The 13,303-nt window shown below is 39.4% G+C and overlaps 1 protein-coding gene across 26 annotated transcripts in view; it reads left to right on the forward strand.

Moving 5' to 3' along the window:
• Positions 1-13,303, forward strand: part of SIPA1L1 (signal induced proliferation associated 1 like 1) — a 363,206-nt gene that overhangs the window by 165,838 nt on the left and 184,065 nt on the right. For all 26 annotated transcript variants that reach the window (XM_053224633.1, XM_053224634.1, XM_053224635.1 and 23 more), the window contains one exon: positions 12,652-12,710. The gene's annotated coding sequence lies outside the window, so the exon portion shown is untranslated. The remainder of the gene's footprint in view (positions 1-12,651; positions 12,711-13,303) is intronic.

Consider the following 13,303-nt stretch of genomic DNA (forward strand, 5'->3'; position numbering starts at 1 on the left):
TCCTTCTTCCTCCTCCCCTCTCCCTTCTCCTCCCTCTTCCTCCTCTTCCTTCTTTTGTAGAGAGAGTGTGAGTATGAGCAGAGGAGGAGCAGAGGGAGAGGGAGAAAGAGAATCTTTTTTTTTTTAATTTTTTTAAATTTTCAACGTTTATTTATTTTTGGGACAGAGAGAGACAGAGCATGAACGGGGGGGGGGGGGGCAGAGAGAGAGGGAGACACAGAATCGGAAACAGGCTCCAGGCTCTGAGCCATCAGCCCAGGGCCTGACGCGGGGCTTGAACTCACGGACCACGAGATCGTGACCTGGCTGAAGTCGGACGCTTAACCGACTGCGCCACCCAGGCGCCCCAAGGAGAAAGAGAATCTTAAGCAGGCTCCATGACGTGGGGCTGGACCTTACAACCATGAAATCGTGACCTGAGCTGAAATCAAGAGTCAGATGCTCAACCAGCTGAGCTACCCAGGTGCCCTGATCCTCTTACTTTGAAGGGGTCTTTCAGTTCTGTTGAATTTCATTTTCAGTCTGTTTCAGTGTGCTTTCTGTTTCTCAGAACTTGTCACTACTCTGGTCTGCCAGTGCCATCTGTCCTGGGATTTCCTGTATTTCTGTGAATTTATTTGTATTTTTACATTTCTTATAAAATTTGAGATAGGAGGAAGGCCAGAAGGTAAATTTGTGAGTTATTAGCAGTTTTGAACCAGAAATCTTTTCTTTTTATACAGTTTTGCCTCTCTATTTCTGTTCCCCCTCAATCCCGTCTGTGTACCGATCTCAAATGTAGCTTGCCATTTACTTTTGATAAATGCCTATGGCATTGCGAAATGCGAAATGCTAAATTGCTAAAGGTTCTTTGGCTTGGAATGTTTTTGCCCTGTTGTTCTGCCTGGGAAATACTACTAGGGAAACATACAGCCCAGTAGCTCGACTTAGAGCCTGTGTTCAAAACTGGGATCCAATAGCACTTAGTAGCCGTGTCACCTTACAGAATTGTATCCTTCGTTTCCCCGGCCCTCCTGAGAATTGTGGATAATAGTCGTATCTGCCGCTTAATGTGGTGAGGAGTTAGATGGGATAGTCGAGGTCAAACACCTCGGACCTAGTAAGTCCTGAAATACTGCTAGCTGAATTTAAAAGGTCAGCTGATGAAGTGCTAACCTTCACAGCTCTGCCGCCCTGTTGTCTTCTCTGTTTTGCCCACTTCCCTCCCAGCCCCCCTCCGCCTTCCCCAGACCCCAAGTCAGAAGTCCTGTTCCCCTGTTCTTCCCACAGCACTCTGTCATACTGATACTCTGGTGCCCTGCTCACAGTCTGCTTTTATTTCAAGTTGGTCGGGGAGTGTCTCAGTCACTAGGGGTGGTCTTTTGGGGTAGGCTAGTGATGCCTTCGTTTTCCCAGGTAAACTGAGTTAAATTAAGGTGTTTCTTTCTTTGTGTGACCCAAACCATTGAAACTCATAGTGGGATTCTCATTTTGCCTAGTGTATCAGTCAAGACTCTCTAGAGAAACAGAATCAATAGGAATACACACATACATACATATGTGTGTTTGTGTGTATAAAATATATATTTTTCCCCAGTTTTGTTGAGAAATAATTGACATACATCACTGTATAAGTTTAAGGCCTACAGCACAATGGTTGTGAAATGATTCTGATAACAGGTTAGCTAATGCCCACTTTCTCATAGAGATAACGGTAAAAAGAAAAGAAAAAAATATTTGCCTTGTGATGAGAATTTTTAGGATTTACTCTCTGAACAACAACCTCCCTACATATCATACAGCAGTATTAGCTGGCTGCTAATCATCATGCTGTACATTTCATCCCCAGTACTTACGTGTCTTGCCACTGGAAGATTGTACCTTTTGACCACTTTCCTCCAATTCTCTTTCCCCCTACCGTCTGCCTCTGATAACCACAAGTCTGACCTCTTTTTCTCTGAGTTTGGATTTTGTTTTCTGTTTTGTTTTGTTTTAGATTTCACATATAAGCGAGATCACACGGTATTTGTTTTTGTTGTTCTCTGCCTGACTTATTTTAGTTGGCATAATGCCTTCAGGGTCCATCCGTGTTGTGGCACATGGTAGGATTTTCTCTCTTTGTATGGCTGAATAATAGTCCGTTGTATATACAGACCGCAGCTTATTTATCCACTCATCCAGAGATGGACGTTTAGGTGTACTGTAGACAAGCGGCTCATGCATTTGTGGGGCTCTGTGTCTGAAATTTGTAAGGCGGGTCTGGAAACTTAGGCAGAAGTTAATGCTGACTGTTCGAGGAATTCCTTCCTCTTTAGGAAACTTCAGTGTTGGGGATGAAAGCCTTCAACAGATTTGATGAGGCCTTCCCACATTATCAGGGGTCATCTCTTTTACTTAAAGTCAACTGATTGTTATAGCTGTTAATCACATCTGCAAAATTCCTTCACAACACCACCTAAATTAGCGTTTGATTAAATGACTGCGTACTCTAGTCTAGCCAAGTTACCATATAAAACTGTCACACCTAATGTAGGCTTCACCAGTGTAGAAAGACACTGCGTGATGGGTTAAATACCATGTCAGTAGATTTTTAGGCCACCAATGCTGATGTCATTAAACATCCAATTGTATATTTATGCTTCAAGTTGTTAACAATTCTGTTTTTAGTGACCGTAGAGCATGTATGGTGATGGTGAGGTCTGTGCATGTTTATCCAAATTATCTGAGAAGGCTGTTCTCTCGCATTTTGAGTAGTTATAAATATGACATTTATGATTTGAGCCTGTTTCCTTCACACTTATTTTTAGTGAAAAGATCTGTACATTGGCTGAGTTTCAAAAGAACCTGGTTATTTAGAATTCAGGCCAAATGCACAGTTGTTACTGTAGAGAGGAAAGCAAACATTGCCTTCTGATTATTCTCTGTTCTCTAAAGGAAAGAATGGAGAATTCGTGTAGCAAAATTATGGCTTAATAAATTTAGTGACTGGTAGACTGATAATACTGAGTGCATACCCTTGAGAATGAAAACTAATTGTTTCCCCAGCATACTTCTAGTGTGTGCCATTGTGGTTTGTTTTTTCTGTTAATCGGTATACTTGCTTTGTACATAAGTAAAGATTATTACCTCTGCTTAAAATAGAAATCTCTTCTCTGGGCTGTGGAATTGCTCTTTTTAAAATAATGCTGTTAGAAGGCAAACAGAATGAGTTAGAGGTGAATTGGGTAGAACTGTCACTTGATGTCTCTATGTAACTTACAATCTGTTTTATAGATGTTAGTACAATTCCTACCCATGTAAAATATGGGCTGTAATATTCTGTTCCGAACACTATTTAAAACATTAAATTTTTTTTAATGTTTACTTATTTTTGAGAGAGAGACAGAGTGCAAGTGGGGGAGGGGCAGAGAGAGAGAGAGAGAGAGAGAGAGAGAGAGAGAGAGAGGAGGCAGAATCCAAAGCAGGCTCTAGGCTCCAAACTGTCGGCACAGAGCGCGATGCAGGGCTCGAACTCACGATCCGTGAGATCATGACCTGAGCTGCAGTCAGATGCTTAACCGACTGAGCCACCCAGGTGCCCCTGAAATGTTTAAAATCAAGAAGAATATATCGTTGGTGCCAAATTGAAATATGTAATTTTTCCACATTGTTAACATCTGTTAGCCGTACCGTGTAAAGAAACTTTTGCTTTGAGGGTGGTTACGAGGGGTGCACCTCACTTGAACCTCCCAGCCAGCTTAGCTTAGCAAATGGTGGGTGACACAGTGTCGATCACTGTTAGAGGTTCAATGCTATAACTGAGCGATTGTGTTAGTACAAATGTTTTGTTTTTAATTTCATAGTATTGATTTGAAAAGTTGTTTACTTGGGGGTAGAAAGTTATACTGCCATAATATATTTTTTTAAATGAATCAAATTGGGTCTAATTGGGATGAACCAGAGAGAAGGGATCTCATCTGTTTTGGTAGTTGACTAACAGAATGGCTTTTTTTTTCTTTTCTTTAAATATATATATTTTTTTCTTTTGAAAAACTATAGTGTGGATGATGCCTTCTCAAGTATCTTATTTTATTTTGTTTTATTTTATTTTATTTATTAAAAAAATTTTTTTTAATGTTTACTTATTTTTGAGAGAGAGAGAGAGAGACACAGACTGTGAACGGGGAAGGGGTAGAGAGAGAGGGAGACACAGAATCTGAATCAGGCTCCAGGCTCTGAGCTGTAGGCCCAGAGCCCGATGCGGGGCTCGAACTCACAAACCACAAGATCATGACTTGAACTGGCGTCGGACGCTTAACCAACCGATCCACCCAGGTGCCCCTCTCAAGTGTTTTAATAGCACTTTGGGAAATTAAGTATCCTCTTCATTAAGTAATAAACGAGATCTACAGTTTTTTGTTTTGTTTAATCTAATGTTTGCCATGGGCTCAGTATTGTGTTCAAAGCTGTAGAGAATTATATTATGGTCTCTTGGAGGACTTAATGGTCTATGTCTTGGAAATATCCACAGTACTGAGCATAAAACTATAGGAGGCTTTTAATGACTATTAAGTAGCACTGACCCAGCCTTTGGTGAGCTTGTAATCTAATTCGTTAACATTTTGTATGTGATTCCTTTTTGTAAAAGTATTTAGGGAGGTTTTCCCCTTGAATTTTTCCACATTCATGCATTTAGCCTCAGAGTTCACTGATTTTGCTGCAAAAATGACATTTCATTTTCCTGTTGGAATTTGGATTGTTTGCACTTTTCTGTGGTTATGAACGGTTGTATTCATCTCTGGGTGGCAGTTCCCCTGGTGACCTTAAATTTGGGAGTAGAATTATTGGTCGGTAAGATATACCCATGCTTGACTGTTTTCCAAAGTGATTGTACCAATGCATGACTCCCATCTGGGAGTTGGAATGTTTGCACTGCCCCACACCTGTGCCACACATTTGACATTGTCTGACTTGTTAAATTTAGTCAAGCTGTGGGTGTGTAAATGTGCTTTTTATTTGTGTTTCCCTAATTACTAGAGAAATTAAGTATTATTTTATGTGTTTAAGAAGCTTTTATATTTTCTTTTATAACTTTCATCCATTTTTCTCTAGGATTGTCTTTCTTAGACATTCATAAAAGATGTATTCTAGATACTGTATTATTTTGTTGGTTATACATCTTCTGATTTGTGGTTTAGCTTTTTTTTATGGTGACTTTTAATGAACAGACGTTTTTTATTTTAATGTAGAATGAAATTATTTTTATGGCTTTTCTTTTTTATGTTGCTAACCTGTTCTGAAGCCATAAAATATTCTTTTACTGGCTACTAAAAGTTTTATAATCCTGCCTTTTATATGCAAGTCTTCAGTTAAATTACAATTGATTTTTCTATAGATGGTGGAAATCTCTATAGAGATTCAGTTTAATTCCCCCCCACACACATGAATAAACACATGTGCAAGTACCATTATTAAATAATTCAACCTTTCTCTGTTAATCTACAATTCCTGCTGTGTTGGAATTGATAGTTGGTAGGGCAAGTGCCTCACTATCATCTTCTTCTTATGAAGTATCTTGATTCTTCTCGAGCCTTTGACTTTTCATGTAAACTTGATAATCACCTTGTCTTATTCCTTGAAAAGTTCTACAGATGTAGATAAAATGTGTGAGTGTTTAGGTATGTATGAGTACATATACATGTATATTCGCTAACGCTATCACTGAGAGTGCCTCAGAGTAGTACCCAATGGCAATGAACACCTCTAGCGCTTGGATTTTGATTTCTAAATATCACTTTCTAATAAAAGGAACCAGGACTCCGTGGTTCTTTCCAGGGTAAGAAAGTAAAAAAATGAGACTGAAACATCTATTTTCAGAAAGCAAGGAAAAGCTCAGAGAATGATGTGAAAATGACCCAGAAGCCATCTTGGAGGGGGTTTGCTCTGGCCAGATCTGGGACAGGTTGCGCTACAAAATAAATCATGGTAGTAATGTATTAAAACAACACTGCAAGCATACTTCTTTTCATTGCATTTCGCTTTATTGCACTTCGCAAGGTAGTGTGTTTTTTTTTTATAAATTGAAGATTTGTGACAGTTCTGTGTCCAGCAACTCTTTTGGCTCCATTTTCCAACAGCATGGGCTCATTTAGTATCTCCGTGTCACATTTTGGTAATTCCCACAATATTTCATACTGTTCCATTACTATTATATTTGTTATGGTGATCTGTGACCAGTGATCTTTGTAAGTGTAACCGTTGTAATTGTTTTGGGCCTCATGAATCCTGCCCATGAGATGGTGAACTTAACTGGTGAGGGTTGTGTGTGTTCTGACTGTTACTGACCAGCCCACACCTATCTCTTTCCCTCTCCTCTGGCCTCCCTTCCCTGAGACACAACGGTTTGAAATTAGGCTAATTAATAACCTACAGTGGCCTCTAAGCATTGGAGTGAAAAAAAGAGTCATGTGTCTCTTGCTTCAAATGAAAAGCTAGAAAGATTAAACTTAGGAAGACCTGTGGAAAGCCAAGATAGGCAGAAAACTAGGCACCCTGTGCCGGAAAGCCAAGTTGTGACTGCAAAGGAAAAGTTCTTGAAGGAAATGAAAAGTGCTGCTCCAGTGAACACACGAATGATAAGAAAGTGAAACAGCCTTATTGTTGATATGGAGAAAGTTCTAGTGGTCTGCACAGAAGAAAATCAAACCAGCCACAGCATTCCCTTAAGTCAAAGCCTAATCCAGAGCAAGGCCCTGACCCATCAATTCTGTGAAGGCTGAGAGAGGTGAAGAAGCTGCAGAAGAAAAAAAGATTGAAGCTTCCAGAAATGGGTTCATAAGATTTAAGAAAAGAAACCATCTTAACATAAAAGTGCAAGGTGAGGCAGCAAGTGCTGATGTAGAGGCTGTAGCAAGTTCTCACAGAGATCCAGCTAAGATGATTAAGGAAGGTGACAACACTTAGCAACACATTTTCCATGTAGACTCAACACCCTTCTATTGGAAGAAGATGCCATCTGGGACTTTCATAGCTACAGAAGAAAAGTCAGTGCCTGGCCTCAAAGCTTCAAAGGCCAGGCTGACTCTCTTGGTAAGGGCTAAGACAACTGGTGACTTTCATTGGACGCCAGTGCTCGTGGACCATTGTGAAAATCCTAGGGCCCTTCAGAATGATGCTAAATTTACTCTGCCCATGTGCTCTAAATGGAACAACAAAGCCTAGATAATAGCATATCTGTTTACCACATGGTTTACAGAGTATTTTAAGCCCACTGATGAAACCTGCTTAGAGAAAAAGTTTCCTTTCAGAATATTACTGCTCATTGAGAGTACAAACCTGGAAATGTACAATCAGGTTAATGTTGGTTTCAGGTCTGCTGACCCAACATGCATTCTGCAGTCTATGGGTCGAGGAGTAATTGTGACTTTCAAGTCTTATTATTTAAGAAATATATTTCATAAGGCCATAGTTGCCATAGATAGTGATTCCTCTGATGGATCTGAACAAAGTAAATTGAAAACCTTTTGGAAAGGATTTAACCATTCTAGATAGCATTAAGAATATTCGTGATTCATGGGAAGAGGACATTATCAGAATATCAACATTAATAGGATGTTGGAAGTGGATTCCAACCCTTGTGGATGACTTTGAAAGGTTCGAGACTTCAGTGGAAGAAGTCACTGCAGATGTGGTGGAAATAGCAAGAGAATTAGAATTCGAAGTGGAGCCTAAAGGTGGGACTGAATTGCTTAATCTCAGAATAAAACTTCAATGGATGAGGAGTTGCTTCTTATGGATGAGCAAAGAAAGTGGTTTCATGAGATGGAATCTACTTCTGGTGAAGATGCTGTGAAGACTGTTGAAATGACAGCAAAGCATTTAGGATTAAACTTAGTTGATAAAGCAGCAGCTGGGTCTGAGAGCATAACTTGAATTTTTTTTTCTAATGTTTATTTTTGAGAGAGAATGTGCATAATCGGGGAAGGGACAGAGAGAGGGGGACAGAGGTTCTGAAGTGGGCTCTGTGCTGACAGCAGCGAGCTGGCTAAAGTTGGATGCTCAACTGACTGAGCCACCCAGGTGCCCCTGAATAACTCCAGTTTTGAAAGATGTTCTGCTGTTGCTAAAATGCTATTAAACAGCACATGTGCTATAGAGAAATTATTCATGAAAGGAAGAGTCTATCAATGCAGCAAACTTCATTGTTGTCTTATTTTAAGAAATTGTCACAGTCCCCCAAGCTTCAGCAGTCACCATCCTGGTCAGTAAGCAGCCATCAACATTGAGGCAAGACCCTGCACTAGCAAAAAGATTACAACTTGCTGAAAGCTGAAATGGTAGTTAGCATTTTTCAATAAAGTATTTTTTAATTAATGTATGTACATTTTTTTTTTACATATAATGCAATTGCACACTATTTTAATAGACTACAGTGTAGTATAAACGTAACTTTATATGTGCCGGGAAACCAAAAAAATCATTTGACTTGTATTGCAATATTCACTTTATTGTGGTGGTCTGGAACTGAATCTGCAGTCTCTCCAAGGTATGCTTGTATCCATCTATCACCTACAAAATACATACATATATTAGAAAGCATGATATCTCTGATTTGAGTTCAACACCAGTGTACATCTATCTATATCTATTATCTACTGAAATATGTATGAAAACTCATCTCTGATTTGAGTTCAACATCAGAGAGTTCATTCTGGCCTTTCTTCTTCCTTTCTTTGTTTTGTCTCTAGCCTCAGAGTATATAGTCAAGATAGTGGTCTCCAAAGATGCTAGGTTAGTTCTTTTCCTCTGCATTCCTGTAAGTGGTTATGTTGTGCATTTGTAATGCAGGCCATTTGTCACTGATTGTATTTAATTTTGAATTACCCCCACATACTGGTTGATTTTAATTATTTACTTTCTTGATTTTGGGAAGCGTTACCATGGTTACAAATGTCAAAAGTAGACACACATGTATATTTGGAGACCTGTCACTCCTTCTCTATTCCTTGTATTACAGATGTTCTGGCTGCCATAGATTTCTTGTACTCCTTGGTGCCTTTGCACACACTCTCTCTCTACCTAGAATGATGCCGTTCTCCTCTTCCTCCCTTGACCATCTTTAATCATTCAAAACCCATTTCCGTTCTTACCTGCTGTGGAAAGACTTCCTTTCCTCACCCTTTCTCCCCACTCCTCCTCCATGATAATTCCTGTGAATCTCTAGCTCCATAGCACTTGTGAATATTGTGTAACTGTTATAACATTTAATTTAAGTTATTGACGCCCAGGCTTGTCAGCTTCCTATGTATTAAGGCTTGTGAGCTCCTTAAAGATGGGAACATTATCTTCGCATTTCCAGCGTCTAGTGCAGTTTCTCACACTTATCAATTATGCAGTAAATGCAGTACAGTGAATGGGTTTCACTTTTTTTTCATTTATTTTTTTTCTTTCATTTATTTTTTTTCTTTACTCCTTTGCTCTTTATTTCACTCATGATACAAGCCCATACAAAGAGAATGTGAATCCTTATAATGTGCCCATGGTCTTGTTGTCTATGGCAATTATGTATTCTCTCCCTTTCCCAATATATTTGGGCACAACCCTGGTAAGTTAATGGCTTCCTCTCATCCCTGGGATGTTAAGTATCTAAGTTTTAGACATAGTATAGATGGGTAAGATGAAGTCAAGATACAGAAACTGTTTGAAGTATGCAGACTTAGAAAGTCAAGACTATTTCATCTGTCAGGTTTGCTTCTTCAGTTTCAAAAACTGGAAGAAATTGTACTGGAAACAAATCTATTCAACAGTGTTTTGTTTTTTTTTTTAAGTTTTTTTTTTTTTTTAAACGTTTATTTATTTTTGAGACAGAGAGAGACAGAGCATGAACGGGGGAGGGGCAGAGAGGGAGGGAGACACAGAATCGGAAGCAGGCTCCAGGCTCTGAACTGTCAGCCCAGAGCCCGACGCGGGGCTCGAACTCATGGACCGTGAGATCGTGACCTGAGCCGAAGTTGGACGCGTAACCGGCTGAGCCACCCAGGCGCCCCTATTCAACAGTGTTTTAAGAGCCCTAGTTAGCTTTTAAAATGTCATTATTGTTGTCCAAAGGGCACCTTCCAAATTGTGTTTCTAAGCTGCTCACATGACTTTTATTCTGTGTATAGATTATATAAGGGTATGGATCATTGAAGGGTCAACTTAGGGTATATCCACTTCTTTCTTTCTGTCTCCTTATCTCCCTTCTCTCTACCCCTATTCCAAGACCAGCCAGAAATTCTGTCCTCCTTGTGTTTCTTTTTTTTTTTCTTTTCAGTGTTCTCTGTTTTTATTTAAATTTTTAATATTTTATTTATTTATTTATTTATTTATTTATTTATGTTTGTTTGTTTGTTTAGTTTTCTTATTTTTTTAAATTTACATCCATATTACTTAGCTTATAGTGCAATAATTTCAGGAATAGAATTCAGTGATTCATCACCTACATAAAACACCCAGTGCTCATCCAACATAAATCCATCACCTACATAAAACACCCAAGTGCCCCCTTCAATGCTCCTTGCCCATTTAGCTTATCCCCCCCACCCACAACCCCTCCAGCAACCCTCAGTTTGTTCTCTGTATTTGTTTAAAACATTTTTCAATGTTTATTTACTTTTGAGGGACAGAGAAAGACAGAGCATGAGTGGGGGAGGGGCAGAGAGAAAGGGAGGCACAGAATCTGAAGCAGGCTCCAGGCCCTGAGCTGTCAGCAACAGAGCCTGATGCAGGGCTCGAACTCATGAACCCTAAGATCATGACCTGAGCCAAGTTTGGATGCTTAACCGAATGAGCCACCCAGGCGCCCCTGTTCTCTGTATTTAAGAGTCTCTTTCGTTTTGTCCCCCTCCCTGTTTTTATATTATTTGTGTTTCCCTTCCCTTATGTTCATCTGTTTGGTATCTTAAATTCCACATGAATGAAGTCATATATTTGTCTTTCTCTGACTAATTTCACTTAGCATAATACCCTCCAGTTCCATCCACGTAGTTGCAAGTGGCAAGATTTCATTCTTTTTGATTGCCGAGTAATACTCCATTGTATATATATGCCACATCTTCTTTATCCATTCATCCATTGATGGACATTTGGGCTCTTTCCATACTTTGGCTACTGTTGATAACACTGCTATACACATTGGGGTTCATTCCTATATCCTTTGGACACATGCCTAGTAGTGCAATTGCTGTGTCATAGGGATAGTTCTATTTTCAATTTCCTGAGGAGCCTTCATACTGTTTCACAGAGTGGCTGCACCAGTTGGCATTCCCTTGCACCTTTTCTTTTAATGGTGTTTTTATTTCTATGAACCTGAAGGTGATCATAATATGCCACCCCAAAATATGCTACTTTGGCGCAAGGATTATTTTGAGTGAAGGAAACTGAGCAATAGCAGATGCAGGAAGAGTTTTCTGTCGTTCCCCTGACAATGGGGCATAAATTTCCATTTGTCAAGGTGCATCCCGTCTCTGTACCTGGAAGAGGAGAACCCTTCTTACCACTGGAGAAACTTGAGTCTGTATAATCTTACTAAACAGTCCTATCTACCATACATTTCCTGGTCATCTTTCCAGTTTATCATCCTTAGGAGCCCAATCCCCCTTTCCCTGTTTAGTCACTTCTCCACAATTTATTGCCCGTTGTTAAAATGGTATTTAAGCCCCTGAGTCAGACTGCTTCCTTGGGTTTTAACTTTTTTTCTGTGACCTCCCCATGCGTGTAGAAATATTAACATAAACCTTTTCTCCTGTTAATTTGTCCTTGTTAGTTTAATTAGCAGGCCTCTAGAAACTGAACATGAGAGGGTAGAGAAAAAAATTCCTCCCTACAAACTAGATGCCAACAACATGGCTGAATCTTACATACACTGAGGAAGGTGAATTTAGACATGGTATTTGTAGCTATCCTCAGCCTTGTCAGGGCACAGCATCCCGAAGAAACATCACAGCAGAGATCGACTTTTATGTTTTTAAGTTCTTCTTAATTAAGAGTGTGCTTTGCTGTATTGTTATTTGTCCTGAGGTCTGAATAGAGAAAAAGTTCTCATCTTTCATTTTCAAATATTCACAGCCTTTCCAGGGTTGTAGAGTCCCTAGTTGTGTGGGTGTGTTTCTTTAGTGTTCTGTGGTATGCTGAATATTCAAAGTGTTAACAAACACGCAGTATCAAATATTTGAATCAACTTTGTGTATTTTTTCTGAGAACTCTTCCCTCATGTCTCTGAGTTTAGAAATTTAGAAATTAATTGAAGCTGATTTATCTAACTTTAATTTGCAGTGATGTGAGTAGTGTTTTCTAAGGGGTAGACTACATGGGTTTTGAGATCCTTTTAATAATTCCGTTTTTGTTTCAGTTTTACAGATAGCAGTCCAAGGCAATATTAGTTGATTAAAATGTATTTAGCTTGTTTGACGATAGATGCAGATGATTTGAACTTGAAAATATTGAGAGATACTCTAATACTACAGATGTTTTCTCTGACTTCTAATTTAAATGCAGCTGCCTACTTGCAAAGGCTGGTTTGCCTCTTGCAGAAAAACGATGAAACTTTTTTTTTTGCAACTATTTTATTTTAGTGAAATTTCTTTTGCACTTAGCTGTTGTTTTCCTGTTTTTGAACTGTTTTCTAACTATTTTATATTTTTCTTTTCTTTTCAGGTTATTCATTGTTAATGTGAATGATGTTTAAATTTCTGCAGCCATGACACAAGAATATAGTAAGTTCTATCCTGTACTTCCTATGACCTACCTGCTTTAAAATGAGTTGACTTTGTGTCTTTAAGTTGGAGCAGTGGAAATACAGAAACGTTTTTTTTTAATCTACTTTTGTCAAAGGGATCAATTCATTTGGTCGTCTGCTTTTTGAGTCTATAGCCATATATATAAATTCCTAATGACAGTGATTAATTTCATCTTCAGACGAACACAGTATTGTTCAGGCTGTTCCCAGTAAATATCAGCAGAGCAGACATTAGGGTTGGATCCGTATCCTGCATCCCATTTATCTCCCGTGTAGGAGCTCCAGGGTAGGCCCCATTAGAGGCAGTCCCATCCCTGCTTTGTCCACGAGTGACTCCTCAGCCAGTGTTGGCTGTTACCTGGAGGGAAAGATGGTTTCAGGAACAGCCCAGTAATCCTGCCCTGGCAGATGAGATTCCTGGGCAGGTCTGCCAGGAACTTCTGGCAAAAGTCGTCTCATACTTAAAACAGGGCTAGAGGAAGAGCCTGCCGCTCTCTCTCTCTCTTCCTCTGGATGTTGTTATGTGCTGGCATGAGATCTGCTGTGGCTGCAGCCTGAGCAAGAAGCCAC

Source organism: Acinonyx jubatus, chromosome B3 (assembly GCF_027475565.1).
Source record: "Acinonyx jubatus isolate Ajub_Pintada_27869175 chromosome B3, VMU_Ajub_asm_v1.0, whole genome shotgun sequence".
NCBI classification, from domain to species: domain Eukaryota; kingdom Metazoa; phylum Chordata; class Mammalia; order Carnivora; family Felidae; genus Acinonyx; species Acinonyx jubatus.